At 36.7% G+C, this 19,718-nt stretch overlaps 1 long non-coding RNA gene across 1 annotated transcript in view; it reads right to left on the bottom strand.

Annotated features, from left to right (window-relative positions):
* Window positions 1-16,003, bottom strand: part of LOC132325775 (uncharacterized) — a 191,158-nt gene extending 175,155 nt beyond the window's left edge. Inside the window, exon 1 of the long non-coding RNA XR_009486011.1 lies at window positions 15,932-16,003. This is a non-coding gene — a long non-coding RNA (uncharacterized LOC132325775). The remainder of the gene's footprint in view (window positions 1-15,931) is intronic.
* Window positions 16,004-19,718: the final 3,715 nt, after the last annotated feature.

Here is a 19,718-nt window from a genome sequence, read left to right as displayed (position 1 = left end):
AAGAGAACAAATATGAGGAAAAATTACTCAATAGCTGTATGCCATTGCATTCAGCTTTTCCAGTAAACCACTGTGGACCATCAGCTAATGCTGAAGCTCAGCTGTTCTGCAGCTTGAAACACCAAACATCTGCAAAAGGGGTGGCCACAGGAAACACAGCAATTGAATTTTCATTCACAGTCCAACACAACAGCAGTAGGGAATGGTGGCTGAGGAATTATTACTTTCCCATGGATCACCTAGGAGAAGGGGGTTTTCTCCTTTGTGCATTGTTTAGCTGAGCAGGCTTCAATCTGGCTTCAAAGTGCTTACTTCATGTAATACAACACCAGAACTGAGCCAGAACTCAGATCTTTTGCTATGGAAGCAAAAGTATGTAGTGCAAACAGAGCATTCTATCAGAGCAACTAATAACGCTAAGGGCTAAATTCAAGCAGGTACTAAGACAGAGCCCATAAACCAGTGAATACACATGCCAGTCTGTATTTATGTTAGCAAATTTGCATGTGCAAATGGACAGCACTGTGCATTACCAATTATGTCCACACATGACTCTCTTTGGCTCCTTTTGAAAAGATACCTATATTTCTCATGATAAATCTTGGCCAAAGGCCTAGGTTGGTTCAAACTGCTTTACCAAGAAACTGTGAACATAAAATACTTTCCAGATGGTACTCAGCTCCTTGCAGAATCAAGCCCCAACACAGGGAGTTCTTGTTGGAGTTTCTACAGTGAAGCTACTGATGGTTATGATGACCAAATAAGCAGTGCAGCCCAAAGGCTTGTTCACAGGCTTAAAGGAAAAGCACAGTAACTGCAAACTTGCACAGAATAACAGCTTATTTAGCTTTCAGTAGATGAAGTGTTCTATCTAATAGGTTTTTTTCCTCCTCTGATGGGTAAATGCTTCCCCTATTACTAACGTGTGAAATGATCTAGAGTATTAGTGTTTGCATTATGCAGTTACAAGCACAGACCTTGGAAAAAGGATGGCTTCTGGCAAAATTTACTGGAGAAAAAAAATTCTAGATAGAAACTTGATTTAAGGCATTACTGTTCAATGAGGAGTGGTTTGGGCACGATCTTATTTCCACTTTTGCCTTGCAAGAAAATAGTCAATGACTAGTAAATGAGTTGGAAATTATTACTATAATTACCACGTCTTCAAAGCAGCCGTTGGAAATTGTGCATGCGGCAACAAACTAATGAAGTTCCAGTTGCACAAAAACAAAAGGTCACAATGACATGAGAGAAGCCACGGTAGAAGCTGTTTTAAGAACTTTTCCCATATTGGAGGCAGACTCTGAAGAAGATAGTGACAACGCCATCCTGCCCTGCATAGTTTCATTGTCTTGACAGCGAGTCTCCCAGTAATGAGTGCCTGGTGCTGTCAGTGCACACCGAGGCATTCAGAAGCCCTTGCAGAAAAAAAAAAGAAAACAGAAGGCCTGGGGAGGGGGGATTTTAGAATGAATCTGGAAAAGTGCAGCCAAAGTATATTGGTGACATGAGGAGAGATTTGTTTGGTCAAATCTTGTTTATTGTGTAAATAATCACTCGCCAGCACGCACTGAACAGTTCAGCATACGTCTTTCTCGAATGATACAAGGTCAGTGCTGCACTTCAGGGGTTCTTTCAAAAGTAAGATATTCCTGTGGGGCTCTCAAGAGTATTTCAGTCAAATTGTTCCTCTCTTTCAAATTCTCTGCTTTTACAGAATAAGGGAAAAACGTCTTTATACAGATTCTCCCTGTTTACTATTTTATGAAAATCTGCATCAAATCAATATTAAAACTTTTAAGTGCATTCTTTTCAAATAAACAGCTAAAAAGAAAGAATAGTTGGAAAAACAGCACAAGCATATTGTGAGCAGGTTTTACACAAGCGCCCACACACATATTTCTGCCATGACACCCACTTTTCCACATCATTCCTAATTTGCAATGTTCTTGCTGCTGTGCCTGATCCAAATCCCCCTGTGATGAATGTACATTTTCAGCTGGTTTCAGATTGCCTGGGATTCAGTCAAGGCATTTGGGCTATAAAGAGCATATCAGGAATGCTGGCTCAGAAGAGGGAAGAGGATGTGAGTGGTACTTTCACAATGCTGATAAACAGCCAAGAGTACAAATGAGAGCTAAAATTTCAAGTTGTAGTGATGAGAAAGCAGGAATGTTTTTTCTGACCGTTCTATGACAAAATGATAGCTAGCCCAAATTAGCCCTTAAACCCTTCTGGGAATAGAAGTCCTTGCCTATTAAAGATCCTGTTCATTCCATTATTTTAGATTTCTTTTTGGTTTGTTCTTTTGGGGTTTTTTTTGTTTGTTTTTGTGGGGGTTTTTGTTTGTTTTGTTGGGTTGGTTTGTTTGATTTTTTTTTTGCTTGGGTTTGTTTTTTTTTGGTGTTTTTTTTTTTTTTTGGTTTTAATCATCCCAAAACCCACTCTGTCGTTCCTGACAGGTTATTGCTCAGGCTATGGGATAAATCCCATTGAGCAACACTGAAATTCTTAAATGAAGCTTCCTGGTTGCTATGTAGTAATTTACTCAAAAGGTTCATTCAATGGGTGCTACTCACTGACCTCTGTTCTTTATGCCTTAGAGTGAATATCTAATTAATACCCTTTCTTAAATCACCATCATTAGCAGTTAATGACAATGGACTAACAGAATTTATCACCCTCCCCATCTTCTGCTTTGAGTATGGAAAAACAAACAAAAAAAAATTCACATGCCCTTCAGCTTTTTCAACATATACTGAGGATGCAAGGGAAGACTGTGTATTATGCCTTTATTTTACCTCTTAATCTCCAATATTTGTTATAGTGAAAAAACACCAGGTGTGATTTTGCATCTTTCTCTTACATCTTTGGTTATTTATTCCTGTGATCTGAGTATATTCATGGAGTGGGTCCATGAAAGTGATCCACTTGCTTGAGGCTCAAATGATAGAGCACGTACAGCCAGCTCCCCTGTAACAGATAGCATGCCATTTGTTAATAGCATGCAGTGGTGCAGACTGTAATCTTCTTTAAAATATCTTGGGGTTGCTTTTACTTGGAAAGATAAGGGAAAAATATTTCTTCCTTTGGAAGTAACACTGCATGCATCTTTCTTTTATGGCAAGGCATGGGGCAAGACAAGGTATACATAAAGCGGTGGATGTTTACAAAATTAACATCACCTCTTAAATCTTTGTGGTGTCTGGGGCTGTGAAAACTTTCAAGTTTTCTAAAAAGCACTTCATATTCTTAATGAAGAAACTGTTCTGACAAAAAAAAAAAAAATCAGACTTCTGTAGACGAAATTTTACTATCTCTGCAATGCCAGAATTATTGATTTGCAAATAAGAATTCTTAGAAAAGTACAAAGTGATCAGGACCCAAATAGCAATTTCATTAAATTTGGTAAATAGGACAGCAGGAATTCTTTCTGGATATCTCACCCCCATACTTCAAAACCAACCAAACCAAAAGAAAGATCAAAACCTAGAACATCCTTTTTAAGTTATTTAGTCATTTCACCACATATTTCATTTTAGGAAAAGATTTAGAAAATACAATTAAATTACCTAGTAAACTTTAGATTATAATCAGGAGAAAAACTCACAGTACTGTCTCAAATATCTAGTGGCTGTTTATTTAGGATAACTCAGCTCTCACGGCAGAGTAACAGAATGATCCACAACTGAATGTTGACATTGTATGTTTTCTAAGAAGGTTCCTTCCCCTACAGTGAATCCAAAGACACCCAAGAAGGCAAATCTCATAAAAATATCCAACAATACCTAACATATTCTTTTCCCCTCTTGCTATTTTATAAAGTAAAATGGACTAGGTCATAGGTTCCTATGTCCCAGTCTGCTGCCATGCAGCAAAAGATGCCTGGCCCTAAAAGCTTTAGTGGGAGAACGAGTCTGTCTGTTCCCCCTCTCCTCCCGCATTTCCTCAGCTTGACTGCTAAGGGTCCTTTAGCTTCAAGCAAGTCAAAAGAGAAGAGTTTCATGACTGCAATACTATTATTATAAAAGCAATTCAAGAATGCTTCACTTTCACTCAGCTTCATTGAAAGATACAGGCTATATTTTACATCACTTTTTTCATAAAATGTCAGAATTGAAAGTTGTCTGAGGACCACACTATGAGTTTTAACTCTCTTTTTCTCATCTTGGCTAGGCTGAGAAGCATTCACACATCTCTAACTCCATTAACTACATGGCTGCTAAAGGAGGGGGATTTGGGTTCATGTTAGAACATACGCCCTTTCAGTTTTCCTTTACTCCATCAGAGAAGTTGAGCTCTGCCAGCACCTTACAGCCTTATTGGGCAATATTGCAATTTGGACTGTTATCTTCCACTGAAAAAATATTCCACATTTTATGACACTGTCCATTAGAAGCTCTCTAGAACACTACTTTGGTATTTAAGAGGCAAGAAACATTTTGATGAATAACAGTCACTGCTGTTGAGTAACCATGTAGGAATAACATTAAAGTTTATCTAGCATTCAAAGAACAAAAACTTCAGGACTAATAGCTTTACCTCAGTAGGATATCCATCTTATGGAATTCCTTATGGGCACAAGCTCTGAGCAGGATGCCAATGCTGCCTCTCAGATTACCTTATTTTTAAGAGGAAATTTAAGGAAATCATTAACAAGCAATGATATTATAGCAGATGATCACTTTGGTTGAGAATGCCAGAGATTTTACAGCCTGTTTAAAACCTAGGTGGGAAATGTGTCAAAATGATTTTGCTCAATCTAATCATGAGACAAGCTGCAGAAGGCTGACTTCCTATGTCTTGTATCTAGTAGTACAGAGTACATGGGATTAGTAGGGGTAGGGTTCCTCATCTCCTGGAGCCTGCAGGCTACAGTTGTGGCTGCAGTGGTTCTCCAATGTTCCACACCATAGGAAAGATTTCATTTCCATGTTCCAGCTTCAGCAAACAAATCATGCTTCTGTAAGATGTTTTAACTTATGCCACAGAGTCAAATCTGCAGGTACATTAAAATAAGATTCGCAGTGTTTCAACTGAAGATTGATTAATTAATATCTTCTGATTACAACTTTCTGGTAAACCTTGAACAAAACCAAACCAAAATACTAGGAAACCCTGCAAGATATCCTTATCTAAAAATCCTCTAATTCTACATAAGCATAATTTTCTCTAAATGTAGCTGAGCAAAAAAAAAAAAAAAAAAAAAAAAAAAAAAAAAAAAATTAAAGGAAAACAAACTGGTATGAAATGGGGAAAAATGTGTATCTATTCTTTCAGCATACTTTATTTATAAAGTGTTTATATCTCAGGTCAGCTCAGAGGTGCAAATGGAGTTCAGTGTGAAACATGCAGAGGCATCTATTTTTAAAGCTGTTGGGGAACACAGAAATATCTTGCATGTTTCCATCTGGAATTGTTTTTAGAAATGCCATCTAGAGGGGCAATGCAGAAACCTGCTGTCAAAGAATAAACAGCATCTTTATGAAGGCAATTAATTCTTCAAATGCAGTTCAATCTGTGAATGGCTGGTAAACAAATGGGGTGACTGCCAGTATAAATATTTATTTGGGAACAGAGGCAGCTTCAAAACAAGCAAAAGTTTGTCCCAAGCAATTGGTGCATGCCTGCTGCAGGGAAGAAGCATGAATGGCTCTGGCTCTGCTCCTCAGAGTTCTACATGAGAATTCCAAATAGACAGAAACATTTTAAAGACTTCAGTATTATTAACAGTTCAGCAAATAGATTATCATGACTTTTTTCAATTCCTCCAATGACAGTTGGTATTAGTTGTTATTAAAGCAAATAAAGGCCAGAAAGCCATTGCTTATACTAGAAGACCCACTAAATGAGGCTAGTACTGCATAGAGAGAATGTAAATATTAGTTACCAATCAGCAGCTACAGCCATTTCACATTTTACAAATATTAACTGTTTAAAAACCTTTTTTTCCTAGAAAGGGAAGATCTAAGGAAATTAAATATTCTTTGTTTATGGGACAACTTTAGAATGAGTTACAAGTTTTATTAGAAAAATTTTGCCATAATTTTGATATCGTAAATCCAAGAAGGAGAACATAAGAATGGTTCGTCCTTCTGCATTAAATTCAAGGCCAATTTAATTGCTTTGATTACAGGTAAATTCAATTATGGGATATACCATACAAAAAAAAAAGGTAAAATGTAGCCTTCTGAAAGGAAATAAGTTGGACTATGAATGTGGATTGATTTTTTTTTTTTAATTTTTTATTTTATTTTTTATTTTCTTTCTTTCCATTTGGCCTGCTCTGGACTAAGTGACAAGCAAAATAAGATGCACTCTGACTATGGAATAGCAGGGAGCTCTCACTCTGAGTGTTACTGAAACTACCTTTTACCTGAAGCATTAGAAATCACGTGGTTTCAAAGCTGAAATGTTCAACTGGATAATATTTAGTACCTGTGGCCACAGCCCACTGACTGACAGCAGTGATATCCATTGTACCACTGGATACTTCCATCTGGTAAGTTATACCCAGACACAAAGGCATCTCACTAAAGAGCTTGATGCTGCGAGGTGCTGAGTCTATGGATAGTGCAGAACGTGCTGTGCTGTTACAGCTGTGGTCAAAACCCATCATTTTTTCTCCATTCTGAAACAGCTACTGAATTTTTTGAACACATAAATCTTGCTGAGAAACTAGTCTGCTCCACAAAATCTGAATGCAGTAGAATGTAGTAGTAGTAGACAGAGATGAAGTTAGCTACTTCAAAATACAAGGATGAGTATGGAGGACATAACCTTCAAGCACTTCAGTGTCTGGCTATGTGACATATTTTGTCAATCTCTTCATAATATTTTATTTCTCATGCAAATGAGATCCAGCTATTATCTGGAATTTACCTACTTCTCACAGTTCTTGTCTCACTTGGAAGCTTTCTGTCTCAGCATCCTTGAAAGACAAGATAATTATCACAGAAGATAACAAAAATGAATGTCCTTTCAAAAAGAACAGGATTTTTGAAACAGGTTTTATTATGATGAGAGACTCTGAAGTAAGGGCCACAAATATCTGATGTGCCTGGTGGTATCTGCTATGCCTCATAATTCAGTGTTTGGTTGCTGACATAATATACAGCCTTGGCTTTCCTACTGAAGAATTCTGAATTCTCAAAAAAGCTGCAAAAGAGAACAATTCAATTAAATACATGACATTCACAGATATCAGGTTCAGTCCCTATGGGTTTATTTCTATGAGAGTCAAAACCAAAGAGAGGCTTAGTTGAGTTTATTTTTTTCCTTATTGTTTAAATACCTGAAATTTTACGATATCCTGTGCCTAAGAAATTAATGCCTAAGTAGCAAAACTTTGCCATTGTCTATAACAAAAATCTCAACTAGTTATTTGCAGTGTTCCAAATCAGGGATAAAAAGAAAAAGACAACGAAACCTTTTCCAGGACCAGAAGATATTCTGCTGTGGACTGAATCTGGGTGTTGGTTGTCACTGAACCTGACCTTCAACCATCTGTGCAGCACATATCTGGTCCTTGACCTGTTTCAGCCTGTTCCATTCCACTCTCCCAAGTGACTGACAGGAGAAAGCAATAGGTGTCCTTGGTAAATATTGGTGGTTAAGTAGCTAAAGGAAAACTATGAGAAGTGAAGTCTCTGTAGCTGACGGGCTCTCTGAACTGACAAGGTATTTCCATTCAATAAAGCTGCTGTGATTTTTTAAATAGGTGTGAGATACAGCTGTGAATAATTTCAAAAGGAATAAGTACTTTCAGACCTTGGAAGTTTCAAGCCATTGTGGTTGTTATTTTTAAATATAAATTAAATGTAAGTCCATGAAATTTCTTGTTATGAAGAAAAATGGATTTTGATATGTACTTTTGACAGAAAAATCTATCTACTGTAATTTCTAAACAGAACAAAAACACTGAAAGAGGAAGATTAGCAATAGCAAACTCCTCCTCACTAACAAAGTTACTTCATAACATTTGATGGGGATTAACAAGAAACAACCTCCCAAACAGAGCAGGAAAACTATTGTAAGATTTTCCTTTAAGAAAATACAGTTCAAAAGCAAGAGTTCAATGACATTAGGTTAATTAATCTCACTAACAATTTTTTTTTAAGTCACAGATTTAAAACACTAGGCAAAAATGTCAAAATTTATAATAGATGTACTAAAACAACCAAAGATTTGTTCTTATGACATAAGTTCTTATGACATTTTTTCTTTCAAGATAAAGTATATTTCCATTTTTTAATCTGTCTGCTGTTCAGAAAGACACATTCCTCTAATTTTTAAGAAGTGTTTTTGGAAAATGGGAAAACACTGTCAATTATGGAACAGCCTATACTGTATAGGAATACAGAAAATATTGTTCATGAGTTCCTTGCCTTTATCAGCTTTAAATCTCTACAGGCAACAGCTAGGGAGAAAGAAGGTAATACTGAAAAAATTGTGAGGGTTAATTTGCATACTGCAGCATGCACTGTGTTGATTTTTGCCTTGTGTTTAAATTACATTAGTATTTTGTTCTAAAGCTCTCATTTCAGTGAAATTAGGCATGTAAAAAGTGAGATAGATGTCTTCATCTAGTCCTGGTGTATCTGGGTTTTGTTGTAGTGCATAAGGATGAGGATGTCTCCGAGCTCTAGGCTATGTTAATGTAATACTGTCAAATTACTATACAGAAAATCTAATAGAGGAAGTTTGAGAAAAAATACAAATGTTAAATCCTGACCAAGGTTCTGAAGAGGGATGGAAAAGGGAAGTTTTAGGGCTTTCCTCTAGCACAGCACAAAAAATATTGTTCAAAAATTTCCCCCTCCTGATGTTTCAGTAAAATACTTCTGTAATGTTCCAGGGAAAAACATTTGGTCAGAGAGGTTCACTATTTTGCCTGCACCTAAAAAGAAATGTCTGTGACATCAATGACTTTGTTTCTATTATACTGATATCTCCAAAACCCACCCAATGCCTAAGACAGCTCCTTCTGAGGTACCTGAAGGCTGTGTCCTGTCTTTAAAGAGAAAACCAGAATCTCCACATCATGGAGAGCACATGCCACTACAAAGAGGTTGCTATTTATTGTTATCTCCTAGAACAGCCACATAAATTTCACCAGTGCTAAATGATACCAGTGCTACCACTCATCTGTATTGCCTGGCAAGCTACAAATCTGACATTTTTTAGTCCTTTTAATGACTGGCCTCTTAAATAATGAGGAGTAATAGTTTGATGACAACCATTGTGCAAGTTCAAACAGTGAATAGAAACTTGCATGACCCACAAGAGAGGAAGGATCAGACTCACACCTGGTCTCAATATGTTCAAGTAGTAGAGATTTGCACTCACTCATACCGGGTCTAGAGGCTAAATTTGCAAATCGCTCCCCAGTGGAAGAAAACTGTGATCTTTATCTGTCTCTCAGAGTATGTTCTGCCTTTAACAATTGTCCCTAAAATAGAAAGAGACATTAAAACAACATGGCTGCTTTTTATTCTACTCTTCACAGTTCTAAAACAGAAGTTGTGCTTTTCCCTGAAAAAAGTATGGCAATAGAATGGAATTGAAATAAAGGCATAAACAAGTTTTCCTTCTATTATATAAATTAATGTGTCAAGAACACATAGAACAGAAAGAGCTGTGAGAGAATCAAAACCTTCCAAATGTTCTTAAATATACTTGAAGAAAGACAAATTTCTAGGAGAAATTCTTCCCTTCCTTCCACAAGGACAGAAAAATGATCTCTCCATACTTCCTCTTTATAGTTTCACAAGTCACTTGTCGATTTTCCAAAGAGGTGTTTGTCTAACAGCATCATTGGTACTTAGTCCACATCCTAAGAGAGTCACTTCTCAAATGCTCTCCAATTTGTCCCCAGAATTTTTGAGGCCTTTTTTTTTAAACTGGATTTGCTTTTCCTCAAAATATGTTCATACAATGAGATAGCCCTATGTCTGTATGTTCGAAAAGTAAATGACAGTGGTCACACAATGGCCTGACCCAAGTGACAGGGTCAGAATTCAGATCCAGAGCTTTTGGTACATCCATAGGGTAACTCACAGTCACCCTTCCACCCCACATGCATTCCCATAGAGCTGAAGAACAGGAGGAATATGGTTCTAAAGTTATAGAAACAATTAAAAACAAAACAAACTCTTCCTGTAGACACTTCTGTGTAGAGCAGGTAACATGACATGAGGAGCTAACTTGGGGTTTAACTGTTTATTCAAACTTTAAGTGAGCAGGAAGTTTTCTAACACTTCATTATCATTATATATGTAGTGTAATAACTTTTTCTTTGAAATAGCCATCCTACAAAGGAGTCATTTACCACTATCATCTCGATAGAACAGCATTTAGGTAAATCCATTTGTGGTAGGTTCACCAATCAGCACATTTTTCTTAAATATCCAGAGTGTTTGACTTGCTGTAATCTAACTTAGGTGACTAAAACAAAATTTTGTGCCAGTTTCAAGAAACTTAAGTGGTTTTATAGAACACTCTTAGAGAAGATGTCATATAAAAATTTAAACTTTCTGAACATATCTCAGAAAATCTCACAAATAAAAAGATAATTATGTTTGGGGTTTTTTTTTTTTTCAATTTGAGATATGGTACAGTTTTCTGTGGTTATACCAGTTGAAAGTGACAACTCAGTGCAAAAATTCCTTAAACCACTTTTTTATGTTTTACAGTCCTTTATTTAGAGAAGCAAAGGTAAACTGGCTCAGTAACTCAGCAAGTTGGTTCATGCAAGTTATAATTGTTTTTCCTGGGCCCTAAATCAGGAGCAGACAGCATAGGATTTAATAAAAAACCAGGAAGTAAAACTTCTAGTTATTGATTCACTAGCTACTTATTTATAACTTACTACCCAAGAAAAAAAATAAATGCTACTGTACACCATGATTTCAGAAATATTTGTATTTTCTCAAGAAAACACAAAGTTGTGACATTTTAATTGAGAAAGAACTGTGTCACTGTATATTGGCTTTTATTGCAGTAAATCAGAATGGTATATCATTTCTTGTTTGATTGTATATCATGCACTTCAGGAGTAATAAACACACTCCTTTTGTCTGGAAAGGGCAGTGTCTTGACCTGTGAATGAAAACAAACAATTTCATGGGAACTTAACTGCAATAAAAGAATGAAGGACAAACCAGAACTAGAGAGGAGATTAAAATGTACTTTAACACAAGCATAAGCTCAGGAGAGAATATTCAATAACATGATATAGTAGCATATTCTAGAAATACTGATAAATTCATACCAAAAAACAAGACACACACTGTGAAGAAGAAATTCAGTCTGCCCAAAAGTTAAGCAGATTCTTTCAATTTGGTAAAAAAAAAAAAAGGAATATAACTGAATTTCAATAACTGTTTTCAATCTCCTTCTAGAAAGGAGATTCATTTTTAAGGGCATCAATTAAGAAAATTAATGAGAACAAGTGACAGACTCCCAAATAATACACCTCTAAATCAGCTTCACCTTCATACCTGACAATCCTGAGAAAGTAAGGTGAGGAGCTCTCTGAATCATTTATACATACTTTTAGATATTTTGGGATGCTTCCAATAGACAATCTCCACAAATTTTGTAAAAAACCAAAATTCTAACTTATTCCAAGTTAACAAGTGTGTCACTTGCCCAGGAAGATCAGATTCCTGAAGGTATGGACAAGTTAAAGACTAAATTTAATTAATAGCACTTGCTCCACATCTTTATCACATCTTGGTAAATAAGCCTTTTTTCACTTTTTTGAGGAAGATCAATGTAAGCAAAAGGCTGAATGAAATATTTCTTACAGCTATAGTTACCATGTCTAACTTTACCAGTGCCTGTCTTCTGCTGAGGCCAACAAAAAAAAACCAGTGACCTAAAAAGTTTAGCCTTTCTCCCTTCTTTTACCAGCTGATTGGCTGTTCAGTACTTTTTTTAAACCCTGCTCAGTTAACAGAACACAGTAGCTATTCTGACTATAGATTTGCAATCTCACTGACCTCAGTGAGGTCTGGATTTCCCTCCCATATTCCATTTAAAATGGCAATACAGCCTCGAACCAGAACACCCTCAGTCTTTCCCCTGTCTCTGATTCACTAATCTTTTTCTCCCTCAATCACAACTAGCAATGCTTCATTGTACAGTATCAAAATGGGGGAAGAGGTGGGACACACATGGACAGACACCTCCACAAGAGACAAAGAAAAAGTCACATCCTGAGGAAACCTCCTCATTTTCCTTTCATCTGTGCTCCCTAACAAACAGCGTAAGAGCACAGTGGAATAAAAATCAGAACAAATAAAAGCTCCACAGTGACATCTACTCCTCAGATGACAGTAGATGTTAACTACTTAACACAGATGGATACCTCTACACTACCATGTGAACAGTACATGTTTACTTGTTTTCTGAATTCCAGGTTTCAGCTTTGGCATTTACTATTTTGCTTTCTATATTACCTTGTCTATTCTGCAATTCCCAGCAAAATTACCCTTCACCTAATAGGTATGTTTGTTTTCTTGTGTTGTTGTTCCATTATGTCTGAAATCATGAATCAACAGATCCTGCCTGACAAACTTGTTGAGACAAACTCTACTTTGCAGAGTGACTTGAAGGCAAATATCTCTATTTTCCCTAATTTACTGTCAAACCAGGAGGAAAAAAATCCCAACTCTATTCAAAAGGCAATGATTTACACCATCCTAAACAGTATTCTTCTATATATGAAACCACTGTAATTTAAAATGTCTGTGCATCCAAAATATCAAATTGACATGACAAATAGCAAGATTTTCCCAATTAAGAGAAAATAGAATTACTTCTACTTGATTTCTTTCTCTCATCTGGAGGTGATATGAAGACTAGTACCTCAGTTTGTTGTTTAGTCCCTTGGAAAGTTGTTCTTATTCTCACTTCAAATGAAAAATTAATTTTGGGGAGTTCTGCCTAGACACTACAGGGAACAAAAAGTCTTGATGAAGCTTTGTATAGTATGGATTAATTTAACATTACAAACAGCTTAGTATTAGGTTTCAGGGTTGAAAATTCAATTCACTATGAGAGGATAAACCCTATATGCTCTAGATGCATTCTTTTTACCCTACCTTCAGCTTTCTCTCCCAGTCCTAAGCAGCTGTAGTAATTATAATAATTCCACATTCCTAGATGCTGGACAATTTGCTTAAGCAACAAAATTTCATCTGGGCCATTTTCTCAAGATTAAGAGCAACATCTTTAATTGCAACAGAAATAAAATGGACCTTATAGAAGAAGAAAATATATATATCAATTTCATGTGATGGACTTCCTCTGAACTGTCTCTGTAGCACAGAATTAGGTACCAAAGCCATAAAAAGAAACAGAAAAGGTGGAAACATTCATCAGCTTTCCTAATGCCAGTTTATACAGCTGTTTATTTATTTCCTATGAATTCTATTCAGTCTCTGTATTTCCCCCACATGTTCTTCAGGAAGTTTAGGAATGCATTTACCCTACAAGGTGACAAAGTTTACTGTGCACAGCACACTCACTGACGTGGGCCCAGCCCCACAACAGCTACCTCACTAACATCTGGGAACTCTGCAAGAAGGCTCAGCTTCCAAAACTGTTTGTACAGAGGAGAGATTTCCATATAAAAAGGGCCTATAAAAAAGACAGATTTACAATTCCCAGTTTGGAAGAGCATTGGATAGTCTCATGAGTTTCAATGCCAGCACAGTTCATTCAGGTCAGGACTTGCTGCAATACAGAGCCCTACGAGCAGCAATATGTTTTATTTTCACATGAGAAGCACTCAGAGGTTGTTAATTTCTTTCTTGTTCCTTTTTAGTCTCCATTTACAACTGTGAAACTTCTTATATTCCACACAAACAAGAACAAATGAACAAGTGAGAAAGGATACTTTTCCTGTCAGAGAAATCAGGGACAATCTCGACCAAGAAGATTCTGTGAAACTGTGAAGGCTCCATAAGAGGACCACAGGGGTCTGAGCAAGCCCTGTTCTTACTGTGACTTACACTGGCAGAGTATTTGGCCTCAGGAGTCAGTACAATTTGACCCCAAAATGTCCTGTTTAGTTTTTATGGGAGTAAGATAAACATTTTGAATCCCTTCATATTTGGAACTTATTGTTCCTGTTTTCTTGAGGAGCTTTCAGCCACTTTTAAGACAAAATGTTAGTACCTGGTATCTTGAGGAGGTTTAAAATGCAACCCCAACCTACTGAAAGGTTTACAGGAAAAATCTTTCTTTCAATGGCACTGTCACTGCCATAGGAACATACTGTATCTGCCATTGCAAACCCCTGACACCAGATTTAACCTCCTACACAAATACACATTGCAACTGCTGCTTTGCCAGACAACACATAACTATCCAGCTAGCAAGAGAAAAACATTTTGTCTTTTAATTGCTTTCTGTACAAACTGCTTAATTTGAGTTTTGTTTTGCAATTTGGTTATGAAAGCAAACAAAACTATCTGTAATCCAAAAAACCCTCCAGTCAGATTAACATCAAAGAAATGTAGGAAATAGTTGGAGGGAGGAGGTGGGAAGGTAGAGCTTTAAAGTGTTTTTCATTCATGGTGTTATTCAGCCATAAGCTCCGTTCAGCCTGTTCTGAAAAGAGCATGATACACTCACGATCACTTTTTTTTTTTGGAAGATGCAGCACAAATTTCTAAGGTCATAAAATCTCACAGTACACTTAAAATTTTCTTTCTCACTATAGTCAGTAACAACACTCAGAGCTGGATCCAATCTGAAAGCCAGAGCCAGTCTTCTGATGTGCAAAAAGCCTGGTTGAGGTCAGTGGCAGAGCTCCATGAGGTAGGAGGGTGCTGCAAAGGGTGCTGCTGGGGAGCACCCTTGTGAGCTGAGTGCTCAGAGGAGCAGCATGACCGAGCCCAACACATTTAAAATGGTGCCTAAAAAGGCCAGTCACAGCATGAAATGATCTCCAAAGGCCTGCCCTGCAGCATGGATGCTCCTCATGGATGCAACTCCAGCCACCAGCCCCAGCCACCATTGCCAACTCAGGCACTCAGCCCTGATGCAGGGAAGGCTACCACTGACCATCTTGGAAAACCACTTTATTCTTGTTCCCACAATGAAATATTCCAGTAAATGGCCTATTTAACTATTTCCAGACTGGCATGCCTGCTCAATATTTTATAACTTTGGCAATTTCACGGTGAAAGCAGAGATTGCATTTCACTAGCAACACCAGTTGCCAAAGCAGCGCATGAACGCCCTTCTCAGGAGTAAAGAGGGCAAAATGCAGACATTCACTTTGCAGTAAGAAGAGAACAGACCAAATTGAACTGAAATGTGTTCATTTTAAACATCACCAGTGCACAGTGAACAGTTTTATTGGTATGAAACTGGAATGACACTTCCAAAGGCTGAATAAGTGCTGAGCACATTTACATGTGTGAAATGTAACCGTATGTGACTTCAAATAAATCCTCCTGGTTATGAGAAAACTTCATTGTTTAGAAAATATGACTTAAGTTTTCTAATCATTGTTGGCACTTGGAGCCAGGAGAGAAGTGAGAAGAGATAAGAGTTGCTTTACAAAAGGCAACTTTTAGGTTTTTTTGACATCTCATTGTACCTGAATAATAAGAATATGATGAAAATTGTAAAACAAATTGCTTATCTGGCTTTACTGCTTATGATGTGATTCTCTGCATAACATTTTTTTGCAATCATGGGTTAACAGCTGAAAACAACACAAATATTATCTTTGTTTAAGGCCTAACATGGGCAAAAGTGGAAAGGATGGGAATTATGCCATATGTCCATTATTTGTTTACTTGGGTCATTTTCTCCCTAATAACTTCCTTACACCTTATTTGCTAAGGAGAAAACAATGAAAACACAGAGGACACCACCTTCCAGAGAATGTCAATATATCAAATTGTACCTATGTCTCCAATGGTCTCACTGGTGTCAGCACTGATCTCACAGAAGTGGGGAATGGGCTGAGCAAAATACCTGAAAAAAAATTTAAATGAATAATTAAAAATTATGTTTGTTGCAATAGACTTAAGATCTACAGCCACAAAATATGAACTGGAATTTCCCTTTACTTTTATGGAAATATATCTGAAGTAAATGGCAAAATGGAGAGTTATCCACATTTTGTGGCACTGCTACGCAGAGAGTAGAAACAATTACCTTGGGTCCACAAGGGAAAACCATTAAATTATCCAAAAAGAAGAAGAGACAAGTGTGACAAGAAGCCCTTTTTTTTTTTTTTTTTTGTCTTCTGAAAAATTTTTTTTGAGAGGAAAACTGAAGCGCGCAGAGGAAATGTTATTTATAAAAATAACTTGATTTTGCAAATATCATTAATAAAAACTCAAATACCTCAGAGTGGAGAGAAATTCCATTTTGTCAAATAGCTATTTCCACTACTGATTTTTCATTAAAAAACATAAAAACTGTGAACTGAAAACCAGGACAATATAAACATGGGAAAGAAGTAGAATGGGATTAGGGTCTGTTACTGAAATTCTAAATTCATTCTCCATCCAGATGTGCAGCATTTTCATCACTGAAGGAAGACCTTTCTCATATTTCAATATATGAAAGTGCAGGACCATTACTGAAGAAATGCTATGGTTTTGTGAGGCCTGTGGGACCAAGCTATGAAAAGGGACCTCTAAATCAAAATAAATTTAAAAAAATAAAAAGTAAGTCAGAAAGAGTCTAGTCTATTGAAATGGATGACAGAAGTCCTATAGGATTTTGAACAAAATTACTAATAGTGTTTTAAAATGCTGCTAGTATTATGATGTGTCAGAAACATGGGTATTGCTTACCCTCTCTCTAAATTCTCACTGGCCTTCTTTGGAATATCTGAAGATTAAACTAGACCTTGCCAATTCCTACCAAGTTATTTGGCTTGATACAGGAAATGGTGGTGGAATACTGACTTATGCACTGATTTGCTCAAAACAACATTCCCAAAGAACTGAATACATGAATAAAGGGCAAAGGTGCTGCCATAGACACACAAACTAACAAACAACCTAGAGGCCACATGGGAGAAATTTTTTCCAGTTGTTCCTCAATCAGTGCTATATGTCTCCCTTTTAAACAAGGAGAATTAGAGAGTCACAAAAATGAGAAAATTTGATGTGAGGTTCCAATTTGACACTCAAAACCTTGACACTGAAAATTTGGAAATTCCAGTGAGGAAAACGGGATACTGAAACCTATTCACAATCTACCAAAATTAACCTAAAACAAGAGAAAATTATTTAATTATCTAAGCCAAAGGACAGGATGATTCAGCCTAATGTGAGAGACACTTCACAGCAAAGGGCAAGCTATGTGGGCAATGCAAGGATAACTGCTGAAAAAACAGCACCAATGCTTATGCACATCAAGGAAACACAGTGGTACTTTCAGTCTTTAAATGCTCAGATTCCTAGTTTTAATCATCATCACTTCCACAATAAACAGTGCTTCAGGGATGGAGGTGCTTGCTGAAGGCAGTGGGAGGGGTGGGGAAATGGTCTCCTGGATAATAACCTTCAGATAGCTTTTTTCAGCTTCCAGAAACTGCAGGCTATTTGTGATTAGATGTTGATAAACGAAATGTAGATGCCTAAAATAATTACTTTAGCCCAGTTAAATCAGTTAATCAGTTGCAGTAAAAGAGGAAGTGTGTTAATGACCTTAGAATAATGAAGTTGTTACCACAAAAAATACTTACTAATAGGACTACAAATCTAATAGTCTTCACTCTATTCACAAGGGAGCTTTATTTACTAGAGACCAAACTAGGGTTTGGCTTAGGATTTTATTATTGTGGAAAGCAGTTCAGTAAGCACACAGGGTCAGGAACTAGAGTTTCACATCACATCCACAAAAAAAACTGTAGCACAAAACACATCATCTATCTTTAACAGAGATCCTGAAATTATTTTAATCAATAGGCAGTGTGACTTTGCTGCACTGTGAGCCTTTCTGTGTGACTAAACAGTGAATTAAATAATGGTTTGCTTCTGAAAAGACATCACCTATGGTCACACCCATAACAATATTGCTTTCAGCTACACAGGCCTATGCTGAAAAAAAAGAAGACATAGCTAATAATTAAAAGATTATTTTCTCATATTTTGAAGGATTTCTTCAGTTTGTATGCAGTGTGACAGAATGGGTTTACAATGATATAAAAGGGAGTAATGCAGCAGGGCACTGGCAGGGTAGGACAGTGGCAGCTCAAAAATTTCAGTTTTGTTCTTAGAAAATAATCACAGTATCTGTTGTAGTTAGCAAACTGCTGGAAGGCTTCAGAGGAATGAGAAAAAGAACAGAAAGTTTGTAAAACTATCACTTGCTGTTTTCTCAACTGAATAGTGTACGGATATACTAAAAATATATAGATCACTTAAGCTACCTCTACTTTTCACATCAGATTGAGTGACCACAATGTAAATTCCTACTGTTAAATTTTGTTACGAATCTAAACTTTCTTTTGCAGATCAGCATCTAAATTAACCACATGGTCTTAAAAACCAAATGGAGTGGTTAAACTGATCATTATTAACCAAGCTTACATTTGCTGATCTATACTGTTGCTGACTAGCTGAGGCTCCAATTTAGCAGCAACAGATCCCTTTGTCTGTGGGGATGGATCAAAGGTCAGACTAACTCCAACCATGTGGAGCCTAATGATAGCTAGGGGAGACCTATGATGAATATAAAAATAGAACTAAAGATAAAGGCTTTAATCACAAGTGACAAATGACATTTTTGATGTGTCAAGTTCAATATTAATTATTTTCAGCTGCTCTGCTTTTTCTTTTGTCTTAAGGAAACTACAGCAATTTGCTGACATGCCTGGAAAAGTTCAGGTGCAAAATGACCTCAGTTCAGTTTGCAGATTTACAGGAAACCATACTCTATCCTTGGAGCATTTAAGTACTATGGCCTGTGGAAATACTACAGCTCGTTAAAAAATATAAGTCAGGAGATGATAGTGCTCTTTTCCCAATTTTAGAATGAGCTAAATCTTCTTTATTGTGGACATAAAACAAACACAAACGTGGACAGTGCTCTCCCAGAAGAGAATCAACAATTGTCTGGAGAAACAACATCTGTAATTAAATAACTTTTCAGTAAGTTAAAAGCACTACAGGAGTGGTAACTTCTTTTCCACTTTTCCAAAGATGGTGTCCCTTCAATAACAGCCAGAGCCATCCATTCCCGTATGAAAAAGGCATATATGTTTTATGTGATTTCTGTCACTTTAGAAATCCACTGCCTACTCTAAGATTTTAGAAAACATCTTTTATTCATGGCAGAAAGCTAATTAAGCTGTCAAAATGAACATTTCTAAAAATCCTTCAATAAGTAGGAGTAAAAATTAATTACTGTAGTGGTTTAAAAGAAAACTGAGGAGTGCAACTTGACAGATCCTAGGCTAGAAGTTTTTCTTCCTTGGCCTTTAAGCTGAAGAGTAAACAACACTATGGTCATTTAAGAGAAATAATTATATTTAATCTGCTGACCACATGTGATGAACTAATAGGAAAATCAGCTAGGGAAGAACACAGTGGCATTTCAAATACTGAGTTATCTGAAGAATCAATAAAAGATTTCCCCAATTGAACAAAAAACAACTCAAAAGATATGGTTTTCATCACAGGTGAAGTCTGAAAATACTGATATCTGCCTCTGATTACTCACATGGGATC

This window comes from Haemorhous mexicanus, chromosome 3, assembly GCF_027477595.1.
Source record: "Haemorhous mexicanus isolate bHaeMex1 chromosome 3, bHaeMex1.pri, whole genome shotgun sequence".
NCBI lineage: Eukaryota > Metazoa > Chordata > Aves > Passeriformes > Fringillidae > Haemorhous > Haemorhous mexicanus.
This window is presented reverse-complemented; position numbering and strand designations above follow the sequence as displayed.